This window comes from Rhinoraja longicauda, chromosome 5, assembly GCF_053455715.1.
Source record: "Rhinoraja longicauda isolate Sanriku21f chromosome 5, sRhiLon1.1, whole genome shotgun sequence".
Taxonomy (NCBI): Eukaryota; Metazoa; Chordata; class Chondrichthyes; order Rajiformes; family Arhynchobatidae; genus Rhinoraja; species Rhinoraja longicauda.
In genome coordinates this window covers 42,004,396-42,011,920 of record NC_135957.1, presented here as the reverse complement: position 1 = coordinate 42,011,920, position 7,525 = coordinate 42,004,396, and positions in this window count along the sequence as shown.

Genomic DNA, 7,525 nt, shown 5'->3' with positions numbered 1-7,525 from the left:
GAATGGGCCCAATGGGTCCACTTGGTCTAGTCCTACATAAAGCTCATAGAAGAACTTGGTTACAAATCACAAAACTTGCATGTCACATTGCAAGACCACAATTTACATTCCCATTTTTCTATGTTAAAAAGGTTTGTCAACATCCCTGCTTGAATAGGTGTCACATGCACAGTCATGAGTTGCTTCAGAGGGGGTAACATTTGTAAGGCTGCAGAGAATGGGCAAGTAAGTGGGTTCAATTAGATTTCATTTTCAAACAGCCTCCCTAGTATCTGATGTTGATAGGGTCAAATAGTTTGCAGATGACACGAAGCTGGGTGGCAGTGTTAGCTGCGAGGAGGATGCTAAGAGGCTGCAGAGTGACTTGGATAGATTAGGCGAGTGGGCAAATGCATGGCAGATGCAATATAATGTGGATAAATGTGAGGTTATCCACTTTGGCGGCAAGAACAGCAGAGTATTACCTGAATGGCGAACGATTAGGAGAAGGGGAGATGCAACGTGACCTGGGTGTCATGGTGCACCAGTCATTGAAAGCAAGCGTGCAGGTGCAGCAGGCAGTGAAGAAAGCGAATGGTATGTTGGCATTCATAGCAAGAGGATTTGAGTTTAGGAGCAGGGAGGTTCTACTGCAGTTGTACCGGGCCTTGGTGAGACCGCACCTGGAGTATTGTGTGCAGTTTTGGGCTCCTAATCTGAGGAAAGGCGTTCTTGCCTTAGAGGGAGTACAGAGAAGGTTCACTAGATTGATCCCTGGGATGGCGGGACTTTCATATGAAGAAAGACTGGATAGACTAGGCTTGTACTCGCTGGAATTTAGAAGACTGAGGGGGGATCTTATAGAAACATATAAAATTCTTAAGGGGTTGGAGAGGCTAGATGCGGGAAGATTGTTCCCGATGTTGGGGGAGTCCAGAACCAGGGGTCACAGCTTAAGGATAAGGGGGAAGTCTTTTAGGACCGAGATGAGAAAACATTTCTTCACACAGAGAGTGGTGAGTCTGTGGAATTCTCTGCCACAGAAGGTAGTTGAGGCCAGTTCATTGGCTATATTTAAGAGGGAGTTAGATGTGGCCCTTTTTGCTAAAGGGATCAGGGGGTATGGAGAGAAGGCAGGTACAGGTTACTGAGCTGGATGATCAGCCATGATCATATTGAATGGCGGTGCAGGCTCGAAGGGCCGAATGGCCTACTCCTGCACCTATTTTCTATGTTTCTATGTTTCTATGTTTCTAAACTTGGAAGAATTGCAGGTACATTTTCTTAAGAGAAAAGAGTGGTGCGGCACGGTGGCGCAGCGGTAGAGTTGCTGCCTTACAGCGAATGCAGCGCCGGAGACTCAGGTTCGATCCTGACTACAGGTGCTGTACTGTAAGGAGTTTGTACGTTCTCCCCGTGACCTGCGTGGGTTTTCTCCGAGATCTTCGGTTTCCTCCCACACTCCAAAGACGTACAGGTATGTAGGTTAATTGACTGGGTAAATGTTAAAAAATTGTCCCTAGTGTGTGTAGGATAGTGTTAATGTGTGGGGATCGCTGGGTGGTGCGGACTTGGTGGGCCGAAAAGGCCTGTTTCCGCGCTGTATCTGAAATATGAAATATGAAATATGAAAATTGAACATGAAAGTAACCAGAAAATGAAAATCGTAAGAAAAACAGCAGATGCTTCTAAATCTCAAATAAAAATGGAAAATGCTGGAATCCCTGGAGTAACAGCATCTATGGGAAGAGAAGCTGTGGAAGAGAAGGGAAGAAATGTCTCCAACATTTGTTTTTTATTTCATTAAGAAGCTTTCAACAGAACAGGTTGCAGAGCAACTGTTTCCTCAGATGTTGTTATTATTTTCTCCCAGTCTGAAAAAGGGTCCCAACATGAAATGTCAAACATCCATGTCCCCCAGAATTGCTGCCTGACTCACTAAGTTACTCCAGAACTTTATGTTACACACAAGATTTCAGCATCTGCAGTTCCTTGTGTCCATGTCTTTAATTTTGGCCTTCTCTTCATAGACAATGATTATCATGTAAGTCACTGGCTCAATGCAAGTCTGAAAGTGGCACCCATTAAATTGAGCTTTAATTTTTAAGTGGTCAATTGACATTGTCCAGATAACTTTCTGCTCTGACTTTAAAGAAAATATTAATATTTCTATCTCCCCTTATTTCATTCACCCTTTATTTAGTGGCAGATTTGGGGTATGTAACAGTTTTCCTTCACATCTGCTGAAGGCATTCATCTGTCTTTCTGTGCTGCCATCGCATCTACACACACACTCGCCTGCCCGCAGCCATGCCATACCATTGCCATGCATTGCTTGCATTGAAAGGAACTCACAAACTACTGATATTTACTCTTCATAGACAATGATTACCATGTAAGTCGCTGGCTCAATGCAAGTCTGAAAGTTTGCACCCATAAAATAAAAAAGGTATTTCGATTTAAATACATCAAAATTATTTACAAATTCAAATTATTTACAATGGAGATGATCCCTGTATTGTCTTTCCGCTGATTCCGCAACAAAAGCTTTTCACTGTACCTCGGTACAGGTGACACTAACTAAAACTAAACTAACTAACAATAAAGATGACTGATAGTAAATCATGGCTCAGAGCACAATTTCATCATTTTAAAACAATATACTTCAATGGATGGTACTCGGCAAATAAGTTGCCTCATCAGCTAAAACCCATGCCTTTAATTTTACATGTCCTTGCAATGGTACTTCGTACTTCCTTCCATCTTCATAGCCAAGCTGATTGTGTGTCCAATGAATGACCATGAAGCATGTCCCTTTACTCTGATCGTGGCTGAGTGCACTGAGCTCATGCCTTGACAGCTGTTATGTGTTATTCTAATAGTTCCTGGACACTAACAGAATGGTGAAATAAGCTCTTGAGGTAGTGGTTCATTGGAGGACTTAGGTTCTGCAGTTTGCTGAGCTATGAGAACCTTCAAGCAAATTAGCTAAGTGGTAAATGCTCCATATAAATATATTACACTGTGTACCGTGTTCCATGTGAAAAGAAATTCAAACTTTGTAAAAGAATGTTCCAACAAAGGTCAGAGTAATTGTGTAGGAAGGAACTGCAGATGTTGGTTTAAATCGAAGATAGACACAAATCCTGGAGTAACTCAGTGGGACAGGCAGCATCTCTGGAAAGAAGGAATGGGTGATGTTTCGGGTCGAGACCCTTCTGAAGACACACTAGTTCTACGTTATTCTACTTTTGTATCTACCCCCTACACACTAGGGACAATTTACAAAGGCCAATGTACCCACAAACTCTCACATGTCTTTGGGATGTGAGAAGAAACCGGAGCATCTGGAGGAAACTCATTGTGTCGCAGGGGGAAATTTCAAACTGAACACAGACAGCATCCGAGGTCAGGACTGTGTGTCACCTTATTGTTTGCATTTTTCTGTAATGTTATAAATACTGCTTTTCCAAAGTTTCATCTGTTGCAATAGATTCACTGTGAATGATAATGCCCTGTTTAAAGATCAATTCATTTTGATTGAGATCTTCTTTACTTGCATTTTTTGGAGACAAATGTTCGTTACAAATTTAATTTTCCAATCAGCAAATGACTTATGTTTGAAATTTCGATTCCTGCTTGCTGCTTGGTGCAGCCTGTGTGTGGTTTAGCAGACTCCCTCGTAGTCTTTTCCCATTTGCATTCCTGCTGTTCTGACAGGCTCTGATTGTGGTCAGCTAATAACTTTGCAAAATTATTGGCCAGTCTTTGTTTCCGTAATATTCCCTGCATTTTCCTGGAGCTATATTAAACTGGTACCAAAAATGGTACTAAAATATCAAAAGCGATTTTGAAAAAGTCATTTTCACCTTGTTTGAACAGACTGGAAATTATACTGTGGCCATTAGCAAGACTGATAAAAGATGTGGGAAACTGAATATCATTCATTCTAAATTTACACAAATTTAAACAATGATAGTAAAAGGTATTGCAAAAAAATTAACTGAATGATGTGTTTCTGAATTTCCATGTCATTTATAATAAGTCTTTCAAAATATTTTGCTGTTTTTCAATTATTTTCCAGTAAATGAATCAGCAATATTCCTGGTAAATATAGACCTTTCTTTGCTAACTTTCAGTGGCAAGAGTGACCAGGCTAGTCTCAATAGATTCATATTACATTGCAGCAGTTGTTGTTCTGATTGAAATCAAAGACCGTTCTCTGATTGGAGACATAATTATGCAGCAAAATATGGAATGTGAGTGCCAGAATGAGCAACAACTGCTATTGAATGATGATGTGCAGTTGAAAGGAACAGAAATAGTAAGTTTTGGTCTAAATCTTTTTTGTTAAAAGTCTTTGAAGAATTCCTGTTCAACGTATATATCTCCAAGATAATAATAACTGAGCCATAACTGAGCCAGATAACTGAGCCATAACGTTTCAGTTTTCAAGAAAATCTGCAGGACTTTAAATCTTTTGCAGATGCACATGAGTGCAGTTGAGTGGTTTTGGGATCCTTTATAATAGAATCCAAAATAGGAAAGAAATAATTGCTTCTTCAAAGGTTTTCCCTGATGATCACCATCTTCTTTTCTGTACTTAAACTATAGGTGAGACGCCTTTGTAGAGCAGGTGCCGAGGATTTCTGCAAGGTTAATTCCCGAAATGGCAGGACTGTCGTATGTTGAAAGACTGGAGCAACTGGGCTTGTATACTCTGGAATTTAGAAGGATGAGAGGGGATCTTATTGAAACGCATAAGATTATTAAGGGATTGGACATGCTAGAAGCAGGAAACATGTTCCCGATGTTGGGGCAGTCCTGAACCAGGGGCCACAGTTTAAGAATAAGGGGTAGGCCATTTAGAACGGAGATGAGGAAAAATGTTTTAACTCAGAGAGTTGTGAAGCTGTGGAACTCTCTGCCTGAGAAGGCAGTGGAGGCCAATTCACTGGATGCTTTCAAGAGAGTTAGATAGAGCTCTTAATGATAGCGGAGTCAAGAGATATGGGGAGAAGGCAGGAACGGGGTACTGATTGTGGATGATCAGCCATAATCACAGTGAATGGCGGTGCTGGCTCGAAAGGCCGAATGGCCTACTCCTGCACCTATTGTCTATTGTCTATTGACTTAATTTATTTTGAGTTTACTTACAACTTTCTCTGAAAATGCAATTGTCTAATACATACTATTCCATGTCACCTTTGCCATTAAGTGTAAATCTTGATATTGAAAATTTGGTTTGCATCACTTGATGACCTTGGAGCACATCACACGGGGCCTTGACCCACTGCAATTTCCCTATGGCCACAACAGATTAACGGGCTCCACGGTCTCGCTGGCTCGCCACTCTGCACTGTATCACAAGAAGAATGAAGGTCAGGCTCCATCAAATACAACTCAGCATTCAACACCAACATTCTCTTCACATTTATCAACCAATGCACGGAACTAGGTGTGTAGCAAGGAACTTAGATGCTGGTTGTCCTTCAGGGAACTAGATCTCTGGTCATCCCTATGCGATTGGATCCTCAACGGCAGACCTCAGACATTATGAATTGACAACAATGCCTCCTACTTGCTGAGCATCAGCAGAGGAGCACTTCACAACCATGTGCTCAGCCCTCTGCTCTACTCTTTCTATACCCATAACTGCGTAAGCCAGGGACTGTGGGGGACCTCATTGAAACATACAGAATAGTGAAAGGCTAGGATAGAGTGGATGTGGAGAGGATGTTTGCACTAATGGGACAGTCTAGGACCAGAGGTCACAGCCTCAGAAATAAAGGACATTCTTTTAGGAAGGTGATGAGGAGAAATTTATTTAGTCAGAGGGTAGTGAATCTGTGGAATTCTTTGCCACAGAAGGCTGTGGAGGCAAAGTTAGAGGATATTTTTAAAGCAGAGATAGATAGATTCTTGACTAGTACAGATGTCAGAGGTTATGGGGAGAAAGCTGGAGAATTGGGTTAGGAGGGAGAGATAGATAGAAACATAGAAAATAGGTGCAGGAGGAGGCCATTTGGCCCTTCGAGCCAGCATCGCCATTCATTGTGATAATGGCTGATCATCCACAATCAGTAACCTGTGCCTGCCTTCTCCCCATATCCCTTGATTCCACTAGCATCTCTATCTAACTCCACAAATTCACAACTCTCTGGGTGAAAAAGTCTCTTCTCACCTCAGTTTTAAATGGCCTCCCCTTTATTCTTGGCCCCTGATTCTGGATTCCCCCAACATTGGAAACATTTTTCCTGCATCTAGCTTGTCCCAGTCCTTTTATAATTTTATATGTCTCTATAAAATCCCCTCTCATCCTTCTAAACTCTAGTGAATACAAGCCCAATCTTTCCAATCTTTTCTCATATGACAGTCCCACCATCCCAGGGATTAACCTCGTGAACCTACGCTGCACTGCCTCAATAGCAAGGATGTTCTTCCTCAAATTAGGAGACCAAAACTGCACACAATACTCCAGATGTGGTCTCACCAGGGCCTTATACAACTGCAGAAAGACCTCTGCTCCTATCCTCATATCCTCTCATTATAAAGGCCAACATGCCATTAGCTTTCTTCACTGCCTGCTGTACCTGCACGCTTACTTTCAGTGACTGGTGTACAAGGCACCCAGGACTCGTTGCACTTCCCCTTTACCTTACCTGACACCTTTACCTTACCTGACACCATTGAGATAATAATCTGCCTCCTTGTTTTTCCCACCAAAGTGGATAACCTCACATTTACCTACATTATACTGCATATGCCATGCATCTGCCCACTCACTCAACCTATCCAAGTCACCCTGCAACCTCCTAACATTCTCTTCACATTCTCTTGCAGCACTCCACTCGCCACTGCCTGCCATTCTGTAAAGGACCCGTTTATTCGTTCTCTTTGCTTCCTATCTGCCAACCAATTCTCCATCCATGTCAATACCCTACCCCCAATACCATGTACTCTAATTTTGCTCACCAATCTCCCGTGTGAGACCTTATCAAAGACTTTCTGATACACTACATCCACTGGCTCTCCTTCAACCAATTTACATGTCACATTGTCAAAAAATTCCAGAAGAATAGTCAAGCAGGAATTCCCCTTCATAAATAGATACTGACTTATCATATCATAACATATATATACAGCCGGAAACAGGCCTTTTCGGCCCTCCAAGTCCGTGCCGCCCAGTGATCCCCGTACATTAACACTATCCTACACCCATTAGGGACAATTTTTACATTTACCCAGCCAATTAACCTACATACCTGTACGTCTTTGGAGTGTGGGAGGAAACCGAAGATCTCGGAGAAAACCCACGCAGGTCACGGGGAGAACATACAAACTCCTTACAGTGCAGCACCCGTAGTCAGGATCGAACCTGAGTCTCCGGCGCTGCATTCGCTGTAAAGCAGCAACTCTACCGCTGCGCTACCGTGCCGCCCTTGGACCAATCCTTTTACTTCTATCCAAATGCATCGTTATTACATCTTTAATAATTGACTCCAGCATCTTCTGCTCCACTGATGTCAGGCTAACTGGTCTATAA